This window comes from Plecotus auritus (assembly GCF_963455305.1).
Source record: "Plecotus auritus genome assembly, chromosome: X".
Lineage (NCBI taxonomy): Eukaryota > Metazoa > Chordata > Mammalia > Chiroptera > Vespertilionidae > Plecotus > Plecotus auritus.
This window is the reverse complement of record NC_137784.1, coordinates 77,348,251-77,369,095: the sequence shown is the minus strand read 5'-3', so window position 1 is coordinate 77,369,095 and position 20,845 is coordinate 77,348,251. Positions and strand designations below refer to the sequence as shown.

The window sequence follows — 20,845 nt, the reverse complement described above, 5'->3', positions numbered from 1 at the left end:
CATACAAGTCCTTTGGTTGATCTCTTAGCCCCCTTCCCATCCTCCCCTGCCTTCCCTCTGAGTTTTCAGAATCTGATTGATGCTTCTATGTCTCTGGATCTATTTTTGTTCATCAGTTTGTGTTGTTCATTATGTTCCACAAATGAGTGAGATTATGTGATGGGTATCTTTCTCCAACTGGCTTATTTTGCTTAGCATAATGCTCTCCATGGCCATCCATGCTGTTGCAAATGGTAAGAGTTCTTTCTTTTTCACAGAAGCGTAGCATTCCATTGTGTAGATGTACCACAGTTTTTTAATCCACTCATCTGCTGATGGGCACTTAGGCTGTTTCCAAATCTTAGTTGTGTTAGATTGCACTGATAGGAACATAGGGGTGCATATATCCTTTCTAATTGGTGTTTCTGATTTCTTGGGATATAAACCAAAAAGTGGGATTACTGGGTCAAATAGGAGTCCCATTTTTAATTTTTGAGGAAACTACATACTGTCTTCCACAGTGGCTGTACCAGTCTGCATTCCCACTAGCAGTGAAGAAGGGTTCCTTTTTCTCCACATTCTTACCAGCATTTGTCGTTTGTTGATTTGTTGATGATAGCCATTCTGACAGGTGTGATATGGTAACTCATTGTTGTTTTGATTTGCATCTCTAAGATGATTAGTGACTTTGAGCATGTTTTCATATGTCTCTTGGCCTTTTGTATGTCCACTTTCAAAAAGTGTCTATTTAGGTCCTTTGCCCATTTTTTGATTGGGTTGTTTATCTTCCTTTTGTTAAGATGTATGAGTTCCCTATACATTTTGGAGATTAAAACCTTATCGGATATAATGTTGGCAAATATGTTCTCTAATGCAGTGGGCTTTCTTGTTGTTTTGTAGATGGTTTCTTTTGCTTTGCAGAAGCTTTTTATTTTGATGTAGTCTCATATGTTTACTTTCTCCTTAGTTTCCATTGTCCTAGGAGCTGTATTGGTAAAGATATTGCTAGGACATATGTCTGATATTTTGCTACCTACAGAGTCTTATAATATTTTTATGGTTTCCCATCTTACATTTAAGTCTTTTATCCATTTTGAGTTTATTTTTGTGTATGGTGTAAATTGGTGGTCTAGTTTCATTTTTTTGCATGTATCTGTCCAATTTTCCCAACACCATTTATTGAAGAGACTGTCTTTTTTTTTTTTTTTTTTTTTTAAATATATTTTATTGATTTTTTACAGAGAGGAAGGAAGAGGGATAGATAGTCAGAAACACCGATGAGAGAGAAACATCGATCAGTTGCCTCCTGCACACCTCCCACCGGGGATGTGCCCGCAACCAAGTTACATGCCCTTGACCGGAATCGAACCTGGGACCCTTCAGTCCGCAGGCTGACGCTCTATCCACTGAGCCAAACCGGTTCTGGCTGAAGAGACTGTCTTGATTCCATTGTATGCTCTTGCCTCCTTTGTCAAATATTAATTGAGCATAATGGCTCGGGTTGATTTCTGGGTTCTCTGTTCTATTCCATTGGTCTATATGTCTGTTCTTGTGCCAGTACCAGGCAATTTTGAGAATAGTGGCTTTGTAATATAGTTTGATATCTGGTATTGTGATCCCTCCAACTTTGTTCTTCTTTCTCAGTATTGTTGTGGCTATTCAGGGTCTTTTTTAAATTCTATGTGAATTTTGGAGAGTTTGTTCTAGGTCTGTGAAATATGCCATTGGTATTTTAATGGGGATTGCATTGAATCTATAGATTGCTTTGGGTAGTATGGACACTTTAATGATGTTGATTCTACCAACCCATGAACAAGGTATATTCTCCCATTCGTTTATGTCTTCCCCTATCTCTTTTTTCTACATCTGTAGTTTTCCAAGTAGAGGTCTTTTACTTCCTTAGTTTAGTCCGAGGTATCTTAATTTTTTTGTTGCAATGGTAAATGTTTTTTTTTTTAATTTATTTGCTCGTTCTGTGAGTTCATTTTTGGTGTATAAAAATGCCATAGATTTCCGGATGTCATTTTGTATCTTGCTACATTGCCAAATTCATTTATTAAGTCTAGTAGTTTTTTGATGGAGTCTTTAGGGTTTTCTATGCACAATATCATGTCATCTGTGAATAATGACAGTTTTACTTCTTTTCCAAGTTGGATGCCTTTATTTCTCCTTTTTGTCTGATCACTATGGCTAGCACTTCCAGTACTATGTTGAACAGGAGTGGTGAAAGTGAGCATCCCTGTCTTGTTCCTGTTCTTAGTGGAAATGGTTTTAGTTTTTGCCCATTGAGTATGATGTTGGCTATAGGTTTGTCATATATGGCTTCTTTATATATTGAGGTATGATCTCTTTATTCCCACTTCGCTAAGAGTTTTTATCAAGAGAGTGTGTTGGATTTTGTCAGTGCTTTTTCTGCATCAACTGATAGGATTATGCGATTTTTTTTTCTCTCAGTTTGTTTATGTGATGTATCACATTTGTTGATTTGCTGATATTGTGCCAGCCTTGCATCCCCGGAATAAATCCCACTTGGTTATGGTGTATGATCTTTCTAATGTAATGCTGGATCCGATTTGCTAGAATTTTGTTGAGGATTTTAGCATCTGTGTTCATCAGGGATATTGGCCTGTAAGTCTCTTTTTGTGTGGTGTCTTTATCTGGTTTTGGGATTAGGGTAATGCTGGCTTCATAGAAAAAGCTTCAAGTGTGCTTTCCTCTTGAATTGTTTTGGAATAGTCTGAGGAGGATAGGTTTTAGTTCTTCCTTGATTGTTTGGTAAAACTCCCCTGTTAAGCTGTCTGGACCAGGGCTTTTGTTTGCTGGAAGTTTTTTGATTACTGCTTCAGTTTCATCAGTAGCTATCGTCCCATTCAGATTATTTTATTCTTCCTGATTAAGTTTTGGAAAATTGTATTTTTCTAGCATTATGTTGATTTCATCTAGGTTGTCCAGTTTGTTGGAGTAGAGTTGTTCATAATATTTTTTTTAATAATTCTTTGTATGTCTGTGGGTTCAGTTGTTACTTCACCTCTTTCATTTCTGATTTTGTTTTTGTTTAGTCCTCTCTCTTTGTTTCTTGGTGAGCCTAGGTAGAGGTTCATCAATCTTGTTTATCCATTCAAAGAACCAGCCCTTGGTTTTATTGATCTTTTGTATTGTTTTTTGTTTCTGTTTTTGTTTTTTTGTCTCTATGTCCTTTATTTCTGCTCTGATCTTTATTATTTCCTTCTTTCTGCTTACTTTGGGCTTTTCTTGTTTTTCTCTTTATAATTCTTTAAGTTGTAGAGTTAGATAATTTATTACCAGTTTTTCTTGTGTGTGTGTGTGTGTGTGTGTGTGTGTGTGTGTGTGTGTGTTTTGTTATTTTTTTTAGGTAGATATATAGAGCTATGCACCTCCCTCTCAGGACTGCTTTCACTGTGTCCCATAGATTTTGGATTGTTGTGTTTTCATTGTCATTTGTTTCCAGGATGTTTTTAATTGCTTCTTTGATCTCTTTGGTAACCCAATCATAGTTTAATAGCGTGATATTTAGCCTCCAAGTGTTTGATTTTTTTATTGTTTTTATTGTAGTTGATTTCTAATGTTATGCCATTGTGATCTGAGAAGATGCTTGATTTCTATCTTCTTGAATTTGAAGAGACTTAGCCTGTGTCCCAATATGTGGTCTATCTTTGATAATGTCCCATGTGTGCTCGAGAAGAATATATATTCCGTTGCTTTGGGGTGAAATGTTCTGAAGATTCAATGAGTTCCATCTGATCTACTGAGTTGTTTAGGATTGCTTTTTCTTTGTTGATTTTTTTTTGTCTAGAACAGTGGTCGGCAAACTGCAGCTCTGTTGACTAATGAGTTTGCCGACCACTGGAGGGGCTTAATCACAAGGAGCGACAGCAACCTGTAATTATTTGAATCGAGAGTCTAAGTCAGTGGTCGGCAAACTCATTAGTCAACAGAGCGGCAAACTGTGGCTCGTGAGCCGCAGTTTGCTGACCACTGGTCTAGAAGATTTATCCAGTGGTGTCCATGGGGTATTAAAGTCCCCTACTATGATTGTACTGCTGTCAGTCTCTCCCTTGATATCTTCCAGAAGTATTTTTATGTATTTGGGTGCTCCTCTATTGGGTGCATATATGTTTACCAGAGTTATATCCAATTGTTGTATCAATCCCTTTAGTATTATGAAGTGGCCTTCCTTATCTCTTGTTATAGCCTTCATTTTGAGGTCTATTTTGTCAGATATAAGTATTGCTACCTCAGCTTTTTATTTATTTATTTCCATTTGCCTGAAAAATATTTTTCCATTCCTTTACTTTCAGTCTGTGTGAGTCCCTTGTTCTGAGGTGGGTCTCTTATAGACGGCATATATATGGGTCATGTTTTCTTATCTATTCAGCCACCTGATGTCTTTTGATTAGAGCATTTAATCCATTTACGTTTAAGGTTATATTGATAAGTACTTGTTTGTAGCCATTTTTATTTATACTTGTGTTCCTTCTTACCTTTCTATTTCTTCTTTTTACAACAGTCCCTTTAGTATTTCTTGCATTGCTGGCTTGGCAGTAATAAACTCCCTTAGTCTTTTATTGTATGTGAAGCTCCTGATTTTACCTTCAATTTTGAATGATAGCCTTGCTTTGAATTCAGTCAGTCCCTTGCTTTGCATCACTTTATATACTTCACTTCATTCCCTTCTGGCCTGATGTATTTCTGTTGAGAAATCATTTGATAATCTAATGGGAGATCCCTTGTAGATAACTCTCTGTCTCTCTCTTGCAGACTTTAAGATTCTCTCTTTGATCAACTGAAGGACTTGTATGCATGCATATAAGAGTAACCAACGGATGCAAAACATAGGGGGGTGAGGGCATGTATGGGAGTGGGGTGGGGGTGGGGGGCAATGGTAAGATATGTACACATATAATACCTTAATAAAAATTTGAAAAAAAAAAGATTCTCTCTTTGTCATTAACATTTGCCATTGTAATTATGATGTGTCTTGGTGTGGGTCTTTTTGGGTTGATCTTTTTTGGGACCTTCTGTGCTTGTGTGACTTTTTTCTTCCCCAAATAAGGGAAGTTTTTTTCATTATTTCTTCAAATTGTTCCTTTTTTTTTTTTTTTTTTGTCTTTTCATAATTTTCTTTCTCTTGCTCCTCTTCTTGTCCTTCTGGCACCCCAATTATATGGATGTTACTTCGTTTCATGTTGTCCCAAAGCTCACTTAAGCTCTCCTCTGCTTTCTAGTTTTTTCTCCAATTGCTGTTTAGATTGAGTGTTTTTTTTTTCTACACTGTTATCTAACTCTCTAATTCGGTCCTCTGTTTCTTCTAGCCTACTGTTGAAACCTTCCATTGTGGGTTTTTTTTAATTATAGCTATATCATTCTACATTTCCTCTTGATTCTTACTTATGTTGGTAATTTTCTCATCCAGCCAGTTTAGGAATTTTATGACCCTTACTCTGAATTCTTTCTCTGACATATTGCTTGCCTCCATTTCATTTAGTCCCTTTCTGGCTTGTCCTCCTTTTCTTTCCTTGGGGAGGGTTGTTTCTTTGTATCCCCATTTTTGTTGTCTCTTTCTGGCCCTGGGCACCCTGCTTAAAGTTTGAGAGGTTGAAGACTCTATCAGGCCAATGGTCCAGAAATCGTTAGCTCAGAGGCTGGGTCTGCCTTGAGTCTCACGTCTTTATTGTTTCTTCTCTGAGTTGTATCCCTTCTCCCACGGATCTGGTCCCTCAGGTGTCCCCTTGAGATGCTCAGGATGGTGGGTGTCCCTGCACAGTTCCTCTGGTGTGCAACTCCCTATCAGGACCCAGCACCCTCTGGTATGAAATTCACTGTGGGGCCCTGGCACCCATAGCAGGATGGTGCCCTAGGTCCCTCTGGCAGCACACATGCAGCGCAGTGCTGTGGCCCCTGGCTGGGCACATCAGATTGCCCCAGCAGCTCTTTTGTGTGGCCTGGAGTGAGGCACATGCTGGGTTGCTCTGGGTTACCCCTCCTGGGCCCTTGAGTGAAGCAGGCACAGGTTTCTCTGGGTCACACAATCTGTGCTCTCCTGTGGACCGGAGTGGGGCATGAGCTGGGTTGCTCTGGGTCACCCTGGCAGCAGGTCCCAGGGCTTGGGGTGGACTAGGCACCAGATGGCTCGGGTCAGGCTGGCAGCATAATTCTGGCGCCCAGGGCAGGGGCAGGGCACATGGGTCCCCCTGGCTTGCACTAACTATAGGGTCCTGGAGCCAGATCCTGAGATGCTGGGTCCCGCAGGCTATTAAGGAGGCCCAGTGTGGTAGGTCACTCTGGAGAGTGCTCACTGCCGATGTCTGGGAGCCTGCCGGGAGGTACTGCACTACTTAGTGCCAGGGCACGGTGCTGTTTCCACATGGGTTATGGCTGGCAAGCAGCATTCTCTAGGCTTCCTCTGCCCTTCCTTATTGAAAATCATCTCCTCAGCTGTGTCTAATTTGTTAATTCTGGGTGGATGTTCTCTGATTTAGTTGCTTTTCAAGCCTGCCCCAGGAGGAGGTGCACAATACTTCTGCCTATTCAGCCACCAGTTTTCTCTTAAAATCTTGAAGATGCTTTTTATTTTTAACCCTGAAACCATTTGGGCATATTTCTTTATCCACATCTCTACTTCCTCAGAATAGATTCCTAGAGATTTCTGGGACAAATGTTATGAAAATTTTAAAGGCTCTTGATTCTAATTGCTTTCTGAGAAGGGTGTATCAGTTCACAATCCTGCCAGCAATGTGTGAGAGTGCCTGCGTCACTGTCTATATACTTTGAGGAATATCAGTGCTTTTTTATTTTTTAGTTTTTTATCAGTGCTTTTTAAATCTTCACCAGTTTGATATGTAAAATAATATTATCTACTTGATATAATTTGCATCTTCTGTTCGTACCAGTGAGGTAGAACAAAGTACTTTACCTTATATTTTTTGTTTTTTTAATTTTTATTTTTGAGAGTACGTTTTTTTAAAGCTGGAGACAGTGAAACAAGGAAGGGCCTATGATAAAAGAAGCAACAGGAGAGAGCCTAGGCGAGGCTGCATTGGCTCACTGGAAAGTCAGAGAAAAGGTCACCTTGGAGATAGGGGGTTAGCCCAGGATGAGCTGCTGCTGCCCATTGCTCCCCCGGTTGCAAGTCTCATGGGGACCCTTAGAGGTTAGGAGAAATATAATTTACTCAAAAAGGAGATTTGAGTGAGTGTGCCCCCAAGGACTGCGTGCCTACCCTATATTTATTTTCCTGGAAATTATCTCTTGGTGCCTTTGCCAAGGTCCCTATTGAGGTCTTGTTCTTCATATCAGTGTATATAAGCTCTTTATACAGTAAAGATAATGACCCTTTGCCATACCTGTATATCTTGTTCTGTTTGTTTGTTGTTTATTATTTAATTTGTTAATTACATTTTTGTCATATAGAAGTGTTTAAGGTTTATGTATTAAAATCTACCTACATGAGGTGGGAGAAACCAAGATGGCGGCATAGGTAAACACCTAAACTGCTGCCTCGCACAACAATTTCAAAACTACAACTAAAAGACAGAACGGACACCATCCAGAACCACAGGAAAGCTGGCTGAGTGAAAATTCTACAACTAGAAGGAAAGAGAAAAGCTCACAGAGAATTGGAGGTACGGCAAAGGGTCTTTGTGCATGCAGAGAGGAAGGGCGGCTGAGAGCCTGGCTGACTTTCTCTGGCGGAAGGGGGAAGGAAGCCCCCGACCGCACTGAACCCCAGTTCTGACTTGCACTGAACCCCAGTTCCGAGTGAGACCCTGGGGACCCACGCTCTTACGGGGGGAGTCTGGACTTTCGGGCGGAGACTCGAGCTGGGAAAGGCAGAAGTCTGAAGGCGCGCGCGTGCCAGTGCGCACAAAGGCTGTGGAGGTTGCCACAGGCTTTCCCTAGTGGAAGGGAGTCAGAGGCTCCTGACTGCACTGAGCCCCAGTTCTGACTGCACTGAACCCCAGTTCCAGGCGAGCCCCTGGGGACCCACGCTCTTGTAGGGGGGAGTCTGGACTCTCGGGCGGAGACTTGGGAGCCGGGAAGGCAGAGGTCTGAAGGCGCACACGTGCGTGCAAGGGCAAGGCTGACGGGAAGCCAAGACTGAGACTCCACCCCATCCAAGCTCAGCACAGAGGCTATTGCAATTTGGCAAGTCTAATCCTATAAGGCTGTCTCCAGCACCGAACTTCTCCCAGCATAGACACAGCTGATCCTTACAGCCAGCTGGCCTGAAGGTCAATTCTTCCCAGTGATACCAACAACAATAAAGACTTAATCACAACAAGGCTGTACACACAGTCCACAAAGGGGTGCACCAAGAGTGTCCACCTCAGGTTAACTGGGGAGGCAGACCCACTGGGCCATGGAAACCTAGCACACAAATCTACCTTACCAACTCAGGGAAGCAGTGAAAATGCGGCGTCAAAGAATCAGATCACAAACGAAAGAAATGGAGGAAAACAAATGACTGGATATAGAATTCAAAACCACGGTTATAAGGCTTTCTAAGAATATCCTAGAAAAGGCCGATAAATATAATGAGACCCTCGAAGATATGAAAAAGGACCAACTAGAAATTAAACATACACTGACTGAAATAAAATATATTATACAGAGACCCAAAAACAGACAAGAGGAACACAAAAATCAAGTCAAAGAATTGAAATACAAAGAAGCAAAAAACACTCAACCGAAAAAGCAAAAAGCAAAAAAAAAAAAAATCCAAAAAGTTGAAGATAATGTAAGAAGACTCTGGGATAACTTCAAGCGTACCAATATCAGAATTATGGGGGTGCCAGAAGAAGAGAGAGAGCAAGATACTGAAAACCTATTTGAAGAAATAATGACTGAAAACTTCCCCTACCTGGTGAAAGAAATAGACTTACAAGTCCAGGAAGCGCACAGAACCCCAAACAAAAGGAATCCAAAGAGGACCACACCAAGACACATCATAATTAAAATGCCAAGAGCAAAAGACAAAGAGAGAATATTAAAAGCAGCAAGAGAAAAACAGTTAATTACCTACAAGGGAGCACCCATACGACTGTCAGCTGATTTCTCAACAGAAACTATGCAGGCCAGACGGGAGTGGCAAGAAATTTTCAATGTGATGAATAGCAAGAACCTACAACCAAGATTACTCTACCCAGCAAAGCTATCATTCAGAATTGAAGGTCAGATAAAGAGCTTCACAGATAAGAAAAAGCTGAAGGAGTTCATCACCACCAAACCAGTATTATATGAAATGCTGAAAGGTATTCTTAAAGAAGAGGAAGAAGAAAAAAGTAAAGAGAAAAATTATGAACAACAAATACATATCTATCAACAAGGGAACCTAAAAATCAAGTGAATTAAAAACCTGAGGAACAGAATAATCTGGTGAGTATAATAGAATCAGGGGCATAGAAAGGGAATGGACTGATAATTCTCAGGGGGAAAGGGGTATGGGGGCGTTCATGAAGAGACTGGACAAAAATCATACACCTATGGATAAGGACAGTGGGGGGGAGGTAAGGGCAGAAGGTGGGGTGGGAACTGGGTGGAGGGGAGCTATGGGGGGAAAAAGGAGAAATAATTGTAATAATCTGAATAAAGATTTATTAAAAAAAATAAAATAAAATCTACCTACATGATAGGTTTTTTTTTTTTTAACTTCTTTTCAGTTTAGAAAGTCCTCTTCCGGCCAAAACCGGTTTGGCTCAGTGGATAGAGCATCCGCCTGCGGACTGAAAGGTCCCAGGTTCGATTCCGGTCAAGGGCACGTACTGTGGTTGCGGGCACATCCCCTGTAGGAGGTGTGCAGGAGGCAGCTGATCGATTTTTCTCTCTCTTCGATGTTTCTAACTCTCTATCTCTCTCCCTTCCTCTCTGTAAAATATCAATAAAATATATTTTTTAAAAAGTCCTCTTCCATCCACATTTCAGCATAATCATCTATATTTTATTTTAGGGCTTTTATGATTTGAGTTCTTTTACCTTCAACTGATTCATCTGGAATTTCAGTTGATGCATGGTGGTAGGCTGAAATTTGAATAGGCATCAACTGGGGTGCTTGTTAAAAACCCAGATATTCCTGAGCCTTTCCCCCTGAGATTTGGATTCTGTAGGTGTGAGATAGGATTCAAGAACCCTCATTTGTTTCAATCACCCAGCCAATTACATTGCAGAAAAGCCTCCATCCCCATTTTGAGAAATTTTTGTAGATGCTGTGTGGCCGGCCTTACTACAGAAAATTAGCTCCTCCCATCTGGATGACTGCAGCAGTTTTCCTCAGCTTCCAGGTCACTATACCTTAAAATCTGTTCTACACACAGCTACTAGGATTCTCTTCCAGAAACATCTCATGAAAAACTCTTCATTAGCTGCTGATTGTTAAGGAACTAGATCAAACCCCTCAGCTCAGCACTACAGAACCTTCATTATCTTCCAGGAACTATTCATCTGATAACTGGATCTCCAATTATTCCAGAACCACTCTCTCATCCAGCCAGACCTGCCTCCTTATAGGCCTTGGGACACATATTGTTCATTTCTGCTTTCATGCTTCTGCCCCCACCTCCTTTCAGGTTATTCAAATGTATGCATTTAACTCACTTCACATTCTCTTCATTCTGACTACTAAGAAGATCACTGCTTTCCTAGAATTATCAAAACCCATTGTTGCATATTCTCACTTTGTGTATCTTATCTTTCCATCAGCACACACAATTGAGAGGGCATGGTTTGTGTGTCTATGCCCTTTAGCCTCTAATACAGTCCTAGTTGGAAGGGAAGCACACCTGAGGAAAGTGGTTAGTGGAACCAAACTAGTCATAACTGCCAAGTGATTTTAATACATGTTATTTCTGAGAGCTAATGCTATAGCCCTCAGAAATGTTTTGCTTGAACAAAAATGAACATGTTTTTTAAAAATATATTTTTATTGATTTCAGAGAGGAAGGGAGAGGGAGAGAGAGATAGAAACATCAATGATGAGAGAGAATCACTGATCAGCTGCCTCCTGCATGCCCCCCACTGGGAATCGAGCCCATAACCTGGGCATGTGCCCGGGACCCTTCAGTTCGAAGGCTGATGCTCTATCCACTGAGCCAAACTGGCTAGGGCAAAAATGAGCATGTTTGACAAATTTCTCGAGTCCTCATTTTGTTGTGATTTGATTTGATGATAAAGTTAAGCAAAGGTTATCTTGGTTTCAGTTCTTATTTAATTTTTTAAAGCAGTTTAACATTTCAGTTCTTAATTAATTTAATAATATTGTTTAGCACCTATTGTTACTGTTGTAATTAGCTAGTTAATAATAGGAAGGAGCAAAGAGAAGGCCAGACATTATAAGAATAGTCATCTGGGCAACTTCACCAGGAAGCAGCAATTTCACATTTTCCTGGGAACCATTGGTCTATTCCCTGCATATTACTGGGGTAAGGGGAAGATGGATGAAAGTGCAGTGAAGTTGGAGCGATATAGGGAAGATACTTGCCTGTCAGTCTGCCCTGGAACAAAGATAATTGGCCAAGTGGGTGGAGCCACTACAAGCTGGGAAAATCTTAGAAGATTAAAATCCCCAGACAAAGGAATTCTTTTTCTCTTGTTCCTCTGGCTTTGCCCCTGCTTCCTTGCACTCACCCCTGTTCCATCCATAGCCATGTGGCCCTAGACCCCACATGCCCCCTGGCCATGCAGATCCCACATGCAATGGACTACAGCTGGGAACACAAACAAAGCTAGCCTTATGCTGGTCTGGTCTGTGCAAATACGGAGTGGGAATGACTTTAATCCTAGCTCTGCTAAAGACACAGCTGGACCTTTTCTTTGGCAGGACAGAGGGAGATGGACCTTGGAAACTCAGGGGTTTCATTTTACGCAAATAAATACCACTCATTCTCCTGTGGGAGTCTCAGAAAATTACTTTTCTGATGACATTGCAAGAAGCTCACTTCTACTGACAGCAGATGGGGACACAGAGCGCTCCACACCAATAACACTATGATATATCCATTTATTCACTTGTCACTGGTTGAAGAGTCTAACCTTTTCTATAATATGAGGTGTTTCTTTCCCCTCTTACAAATGTAATGGTTTCTCTTTTATAAAAAAATAACTTTATCAGATTAAATGAATATAAAAGGGTTATGGCTAAATGATTACATTATAGCTTCCTTAATATCTGTTCTCTCTTTACCCCTCAGGGTCTGCCTTCTCCAATGACATACCTGCTTTAAATAAGTTTGCTTGGATGCCCAGAACAAGTGGTAAGGAGGGGTGAGTGAAGACAAGCCCTTTCCCTTTCAGTAGACAAGGTGGGATTCAGTTCAATTAATCAGTTATTTATTGAGCTCCTACTGGGCACCTGTCTCTGTGCAAGGCACAACAAAGGAATCCAAGATGAGAAATGTTAAAGGAGCAGAAGGGCAAGGGGAGAAGAAAGGGGAAGAAGGGACAAGGAAAGGAGTAGAGCTGGCTATCCCCATCAGTGGGGACTAAAAGAAGAGAAAGGGAAAAGGGATCCAAAGGTGAATTCTCTAGCCTGGTCTCACTTGATAGGGCTATTCAGGCTAAGAAACCCAAAGCAGTGGTCTGAGCTCAAATTGTGCTTAAGAGCCATGAGAGCAGTTAGGAAGACCAGAATTTGAGTCAAGCATTTACCAGGTCAAGCCTTTACAATGGGAAGTATAAGGATCTCTCTTTTTTTTAAAAAGGTAGACATGGATTACAGGGGAGAAACCAAGATGGCGGCATAAGTAAACTGCTGCTTCGCACAACAATTTCAAAACTACAACTAAAAGACAAAACGGACACCATCCAGAACCACAGGAAAGCTGGCCAAGTGGAAATTCTACAACTAGAAGGAAAGAGAAAAGCACATTGAGACTCAGAGGAGCTGCAAAAGGCTGAGGTATGGAGATACGCGTGGAGAGGACTGGTGGCTGAGTGCGTGGCTGGCTTTCTCAAGCGGGAGGGAGACAGAAGTTCCCGACTGCACTGAACTCCAGTTCCAGGAGAGACTCTGGGAACCCAGACTCATTCGGGGAGAAACTGGACTGTCTGGCAGCAGGAGGAACTTGAGGGCGGCTTTCTCTCAGAGGTGTTTGCAGTGATTACCGAGGGACACTGAGACCCAGGGGCCTCATAAGGCAGGGCTGACGGGAAGCCAATGCTGTCTGCTCCACCCTGAGACTCTGCCCCATCCAAGCTGAGCACAGAGGCTTTTGCAATTTTGCAAGTCTTGTCTCATAAGGGTGTCTCCAGCACAGAAGTTCTCCCATCATAGACACAGCTGATCCTCACAGCCAAGTGGCCTGGAGGACAATTCCTCCCAGTGATACCAGCAACAATCAAGGCTAAACTACAACAAGACTGTGCACACAGCCCACAAAGTGATGCACCAAGAGTGTCCACCTCAGGTAACTGGGGAGGCTGAGCCACTGGGCCCTATAGGACACCTAGCACACTAAGCCACTCTATCAACTCAGGAAAGCAGCCAAAATGTGGAGACAAAGAAACAGATCACAAATGAAAGAAATGGAGGAAAGCAAACGACTGGATATAGAGTTCAAAACCACAGTTATAAGGTTTTTCAAGAATTTCCTAGAAAAGGCTGATAAATTTAGTAAGACCCTCGAGGATATGAAAAAGGACCAACTAGAATTTAAACATACACTGACTGAAATAAAAAAATATTATACAGAGACCTAACAGCAGACTACAGGACCGCAAGAATCAAGTCAAAGATTTGAAATACAAAGAAGCAAAAACACTCAACTGGAAAAGCAAAAAGAAAAAAGAATCCAAAAATTTGAAGATAGTGTAAGGAGCCTCTGGGACAACCTCAAGTGTACCAACATCCGAATTATGGGAGTGCCAGAAGAAGAGAGAGAGCAAGATACTGAAAACCTATTGGAAGAAATAATGACAGAAAACTTCCCCCACCTGGTGAAAGAAATAGACTTACAAGTCCGGGAAGCGCAGAGAATCCCAGACAAAAGGAATCCAAAGAGGACTACACCAAGACACATCATAATTAAAATGCCAAGAGCAAAAGACAAAGAGAGAATATTAAAAGCAGCAAGAGAAAAACAGTTAATTACCTACAAGGGAGCACCCATACGACTGTCAGCTGATTTCTCAACAGAAACTATGTAGGCCAGATGGGAGTGGCAAGAAATATTCAAAGTGATGAATAGCAAGAACCTACAACCAAGATTACTCTACCCAGCAAAGCTATCATTCAGAATTGAAGGTCAGATAAAGAGCTTCACAGATAAGAAAAAGCTAAAGGAGTTCATCACCACCAAACCAGTATTATATGAAATGCTGAAGGGTATTCTTTAAGACGAGGAAGAAGAAGAAAAAGGTAAAGATAAAACTTATGAACAACAAATACATATCTATCAACAAGTGAATCTAAAAATCAAGTGAATAAAAAATCTGATGAACAGAATAAACTGGTGAATATAATAGGATCAGGGGCATAGAAAGGGAGTGGACTGACAATTCTCGGGGGAAAGGGGTGTGGGGGGTGTGGGAAGAGACTGGACTAAAATCATACACCTATGGATGAGGACAGTGGGGTGGGGGGTAAGGGCAGAGGATGGGGTGAGAACCGGGTGGAGGGTAGCTATGGGGAAAATAAGAGGAACAATTGTAATAATCTGAACAATAAAGATTTATTAAATTAAAAAAAATAAAAAATAAAAAGGTAAACATGCATGTGCCTGCATGTGTGTATATGCATACACAGTACATAAAATTATTTTTGAATGATACTAGTTAACATTTATTGAGTGTGTGCTTACTCTGCTCTAAGCACTTTGCATGCATTAAATTATTTAATCTTCATCACAAGATAGGTGCAATTATTATGGACATTTTTTTCAGATGAGGAAATTGAACAATTAAGCAACTTGCCCCAGTTCACACAGCTTATAAGTGGCAGATCTGGGCATTGAGCCTTGGTCTAGCTGACTTAATGTTTGCTTTTATTTGAGGTGCTAGTCCATGTTTAATTTAATTTTTTTACAGCACATACATGTGTGCATCTTTCAGTGTTCTCTCTCTTACTCATTTGGCTGGGCTCGTGACTCCTCAAAAAATTAGAGGACTCATTGAATGTAGTCTAGGAGCTGGTAAATGAACTAGTTGTCTCTGGCCTCCTTCTGAGTTCTGCAGTTAAAGAAAAAAATTATTTCCCTGAGGTTTTAGTATTTAGTAGCCTTGCCTGGGATCCACTTACGAAACCATATTTATCTTGTCATAACATAATACTTTTAGGATGCATTATAAAATAGAGGGAGAAGAAATGCCTGGAAAAGTCTATGGCCCAAAATAGGGCTGCTTTTTAAAAAATTATTGAGAGAGGGGGAGAGAGAGTGAGAGAGAAAGAGAGAGAGATGGAGATTGATTTTTAAAATTGCATTTATTTATGAATTCTTGACCAGAGATCAAACCTGCAACCTGGCATATCCGGACCACGCTCTAATCAACTGAGCGACCCGACCAGGGTTGGGCAGCCTTTTATAAAAGGCTGCGATTTGAGAAAACCCCCTTCGTCTCCTAGTTTTTCGACGCATTTTGGATATGGTACTTGCAATTCTACCATTAGAAATCTATTCTTTCAGTTGAAAGAGTTAAGCCACAAGTACCCAAGAGAAGGTCAACACTATTAACACTGCAGTGCGAATTTTTGTGTGATTTTCGAGGCTTATCCAGATTCATCCATGGGACAGTGCAAAGAGCAGGTGGTGGGCTGGGTCGCGGGGAGGGGAGGAGAGCTTGGGAAGGAAGGCGCCGAGCAATGGGGCGAGATGTGCTTTTGAAGAAGGTCTCCAGAGAAGCGCCCCCTGCAGAGTAAGGGCGGCCGGCGTCTGAGACGCCTGGGAGGAGCTCCGCGTGACCAGCTGCGCCTGTGTCTGGGTTCTGGCGCCTGGCGCACCAGGAAGTGACTCTTCCCAGCGGCAGCGATCCAGGCCACTCGCAGGTTTTTTTGTTTGCCACCTCAGGCCTTTAAGAGGATTTATTGGTTAGAAGGTAAGGGGGATAGGTGGAGAGTCCAGAAAATCCGATTTAATTCTTAGTGTACTGAAAACTGCTGACTGCGCTAAATTGCCCTCCGGCTGGGAATTGAGGAGGCAGGTGGGGCTGGGGACGAGACTGACACAACTCTACGCTGTCTCCAAGGTCGCGTCTAGCCTGAGTCCGTGCTATGACGTCCTCCCCAAACGCTCCACCCTGTCCTTCCAGACCTCCTCAAGCCCTGCAGCCCGCCTAAGTACAGTGGCAGTCTTTCCTAGTGAACCCTTTCAACAGATGTGGAGGGCAGAACTTCCGCAAAGGAAAGGGGGCTGGAGGAGCTGGTGAGAGGGTCTGGTGGGGAAAGGAAGGACCCAATTGCTCGTGGGTTGCAGTCAAGATCAAGCAATAAACCCATCTGTCTGATTTAGCCAGGAACCATGCCTGGAGCCAGACATGGTTCTGAAGGAAGGAAGGGTGGACAGAGAATGTAAGCAGGACTTTGCCTGTGGATGAACGTTTTGCCTCAGGAGATCCTTGGCCCAGTTCAAATCTACCTATCACATAGTCTCTGATTTGAACTTGGAGCATTTCACGTAGGTTAGCCATACCAGCCCTAGAGAGTTAGCCTACCTTCCTATCTAGCAGCTCTGGACCCTGGGTCCCTTTCAGATCACTTCCTGAGGCAGAAATAAAGCAGTTGTCACACACTTAAAAATAATCCAAGTATTTATTTAAAACAGGAAAAACTATAAAAATAGTCTTTTCTGTGAACAAATGCCCCCTCAGACAGGAAAAAAAGAAAACATAACTCACCTTGACTAGTGTTACTCTGCTGCCTTGAAAAATATATTTCACCACAGAATTTGCTAACTATGATGAAAGGCTCTTTACTGGGAGAAATGGCTGGTTGATACTCTAAAATAGTAGGATCCTATTTTAGACAATACCTGATAATTTGGAGGAAGAAACCTAGATTGACAAGGGGCCTTCTGCTGGGGTACAGGGTAAGTAGAGCTCAGTCTCATGGTGGCAGTCACCAGTGAGAGGATCCTCCCATTGCCCCCAAAAGTTTAAAAGTGTAAATGTAGCTGTCTCCAAATTCCTCAGCTCCCCTGTCCCTCCTTTGCCAACCCCAAAATGGGCCTGGAGCTTCCTTCATTCTTCCCTGCCAGCTGGAGGGGCAGGGCCCCTTTCCTGGACCAGCACCACTCCCTCCCCCTATGGTCTGAGCCTCCTCATGCCTTCCCCACAACCATTCTTTATTCTTTGTCTCCTGCCTTTTCACTCATGTCTTCTCAATGGCTTTTGCTTTTTTTAAAAAAAAATATTAAGTACATTTGCCTCACCCTGGAAAAATATCTATCATAGTTCACATACATTTGATAGTATTAGCAGGTGGTCCAGGGCAGGCCTTAAGCTCACCATGCTCCAGAAGGTTAGGAAAGGTTTTTGTGTGTTGTTTTTAAGTTTCCCACATAATTGTACTTATCCTCACACCACTAGTATAGATTATTACATCTCTCCAGTTTTGCAGGTTGGACACATTGAGACACAAGGAAGTCAGGTGACATGCTTCAAATTGGAGTGTAAGAAAGGGCAGTGACAAATGTTGAACACTTTCTGTGTTAAGCAGTTCTGAGTATTTTATATATATAAGCTTGTTTAATTCACACCACAACCCTGAAAGGTAGGTGTGTTATCATTCCTATATTTATAGATGGTGACACTGAGATTCATAGTGCTTAAGTAACTTGCAAAAGTCACAGATCTAGTGAGAAGCAGAGCTAGGAATAGAATATGGCTTCAAAGTCCATGTTCTTTTTAAAATTTTTTTATTGATTTCAGAGAGGAAGGGAGAGAGAGACAGAGAGATAGAAACATCAATGATGAGAGAGAATCATTGATTGGCTGCCTTCTGCACACCCCCTGCTGGGAGTAGGGTCTGCATCCCAGGCATGTGCCCTGACCACAGTCTCATGGTGGCAGTTACCAGTGAGAAGACCCACACACTCCAAAAAAGTTTTGTGACCTTCAGGTTCATACGTCAGTGTTCAATCACTGAACCATGCCAGCTAGGCAAAGTCCATGTTCTTTTTGTAGTTGTTAATTCTCACCTTTTAGAGAAAGTGGAAGGGATGGGGGGAGAGAGAGACAGACAGACAGACATGGATGAATCAATGTGACAGACACATTGATTGGTTGCCTCCTGCAAGCACCCCAACAGTCACTGGGGATGGAACCTGCAACCTAGATACCTGCCCTTGATCTGGAATGGAACCCACCACCCCTCAACCCTTCAGTGTGCATGTCAATGCTCTACCCTAGTGGTCGGCAAACTGCGGCTTGCGAGCCGCATCGGTTTGCCACTCTGTTGACTAATGAGTTTGCCGACCGCTGCTCTACCCACTTAGAAAAAATGGCCAGGGCCAAAGTCCATGTTCTTTTTTTTTAAAAAAAAAATGTTTTTATTGATTTCAGAGTTAGGCATCAATGATCAGAGAGAATCATTGATTGGCTGCCTTCCCCAAGCCCCGTACTGGGGATCAATCCCTCAACCTAGCATGTGCCTTGACAGGGAGTCCAGCCGTGACCTGCTAGTTCATAGGTTGACGTTCAACCACTGAGCCACACCACTGGGCCAAAGTCCATATTCTTCAGGACTTGCCTCTTCCTGGGAGTTAGGTGGAGTATGCTATCAATAACACCTGAACCCTGGGCCAGCTTAAATTTATTCTGTTAGAAATTACACCCAAATGCTTTCATATTGTGACAATTACTTTTTTTGTTGTTAATCCTTACTCGAGGATATTTTTCTACTGATTTTTAGAGAGAGTGGAAGGGAGGGGGAGAGACACACAGAGGAAACATCAATGTGAGAGAGACACATCAATTGCTTGCCTCCCACAAGCATCCTAACCAGGGCTAGGGATCGAGCCTGCAACTGAGGTATGTGCCCTTGACCGGAATCGAACCTGGGACACTTCAGTCTGCAGGCCAATGCTCTAGCCACGGCCAAACTGGCTAGGGCGACAATTAATTTTTTTAGTACTTTGTAAACATACAAAATGGTGTATAGGTGACATATTACAGCACCCATGTCAGCATCCTCTAAGTTACCTAGTGATCATGGCATACAAATTTCACAGTAATAGAGGGAGCCATGGAAGAACTTTAGTTAATAAATCTATTACATACATTGGAATTTTAAATAGATAGCATTATGAATTAAGGTATGATTTACATTGGGATGAAGTCCAAGGTAGAGAGCAAGGGCAAAAAGGCAGTTTCACAGCAGATCAGTAAGATGTCTGGTCAGGTCCATTCACATGTCCTGGATACTCAAAAAAGTTACACAGCAATGAATGATCAAGCAATACAAAACAAAAAGGCAACAACAAATTCTTGTGTTGGAGGAAGAGGGATTCCTTCCTTTTTCTAAAATGTCCTCCCCCTGTTCTGACAATTTTTTAAAATTCTCACTTGAGGACAAGCTGAGAGAGAGAGAGAGAGAAACATTGATGTGAGAGAAATATTGATCAGTTGCCTCTCATATGTGCCCCAAACAGGGACCAAACCCACAACCCAGGTATGTGCCCTGACCAGGCATCAAACCAGCAATCCTTTGGTACACAGGTACACAGGATGATGCTCAACCAACTGAGCCACTCCAGCTGTGCACCCTCCCTCTGTTCTAGCTCTTCCAGCTTTTTTCCTCAGTTACTCCCACTATTCCTTCCCCCTGCTGCCCTCCTTTAATATTGTTACTGTCACTCAGTCCCATAGTATCTTTAAGCATTATCCTATATAATAAAATGGTAATATGCAAATTGACCCTAAAGGCAGAATGACTGGGAAAAACTGGTCGCTATGACGTGCACTGACCACCAGGGGGCAGACACTCAATGCAGTAGCTGCTCCCTGGTGGTCAGTGCACTCCCACAGGGGGAGCTCCACTGCCTCCTCCACAGCGCTAAGGATGTCCAACTGCGGCTTAGACCTGCTCCCCGCAAGGAGCAGGCCTAAGCTGTCAGTCACACATCCCCTGAGGGTTCCTGGGCTGCCAGAGGGATGTCTGACTGCCAGCTTAGGCCCAATCCCCTGGGGAGCAGGCCTAAGCTGGCAGATGGTCATCTCCCAAGGGCTCCCGGGCTGAGGGATCTCCTCCTCCACCCCCTCTCCCTCCGAGTGCACGAATTTTCGTGCACCAGGCCTCTAGTGATAGTTATAATAAACACGTACTGAATTTTTGCTAGATACTAGACGGTGTGCTCAGAGCTTTACAAACATTTCCATTAATCTTTTGTTAAGTACTTTTTATTAATTATCCCTTATTTAACTCTTACAACCACTATATGAGATAGTTACTATTGTTATCTCCATTTTACAGATGAAAAAAGGAAGATCAGAGGGAATGATTAACTTGTCAAAGGCCACTTAGCTAGTAAGTGGATGAGCCAGGTGACTGTCCATCTCTGCCTGACTTTAGGACCTGCACACCTAAGATTTCAAACCTCATATGTCCCTATTGCCTGCCACTTCCCATTGTCATATTTCCCTTCTTTCTTTGGCCTCAGACTTACTGTATATGCCAGTGCCTTCCTGAAAGACATTGGCCTCCAAGTTCCACACTCTCGTGATCTGAGTCACCAGCATCTCTTCTTGCTCCCCAACTATTGCCTTTCTCTCAGGTTTAGTCATTGGCCTTTTGCTAGTCCCTTGAAAGCACTTTAAAAAAAAGTTTGTTTATTTCAGAGAGGAAGGGAGAGGGAGAGAGGGATAGAAACATTAATAAGAATTATTGATTGCTGCCTCCTGCATGTCCCCTATTAGAGATCGAGCC

At 42.3% G+C, this 20,845-nt stretch overlaps 1 protein-coding gene across 1 annotated transcript in view; it reads left to right on the top strand.

Moving 5' to 3' along the window:
* Nucleotides 1-15,940: 15,940 nt before the first annotated feature.
* The window catches only part of TRMT2B (tRNA methyltransferase 2 homolog B), a 61,399-nt gene continuing 56,494 nt past the window's right edge, over nt 15,941-20,845 (top strand). The window contains exon 1 of the mRNA XM_080652680.1: nt 15,941-16,020. The gene's annotated coding sequence lies outside the window, so the exon portion shown is untranslated. The remainder of the gene's footprint in view (nt 16,021-20,845) is intronic.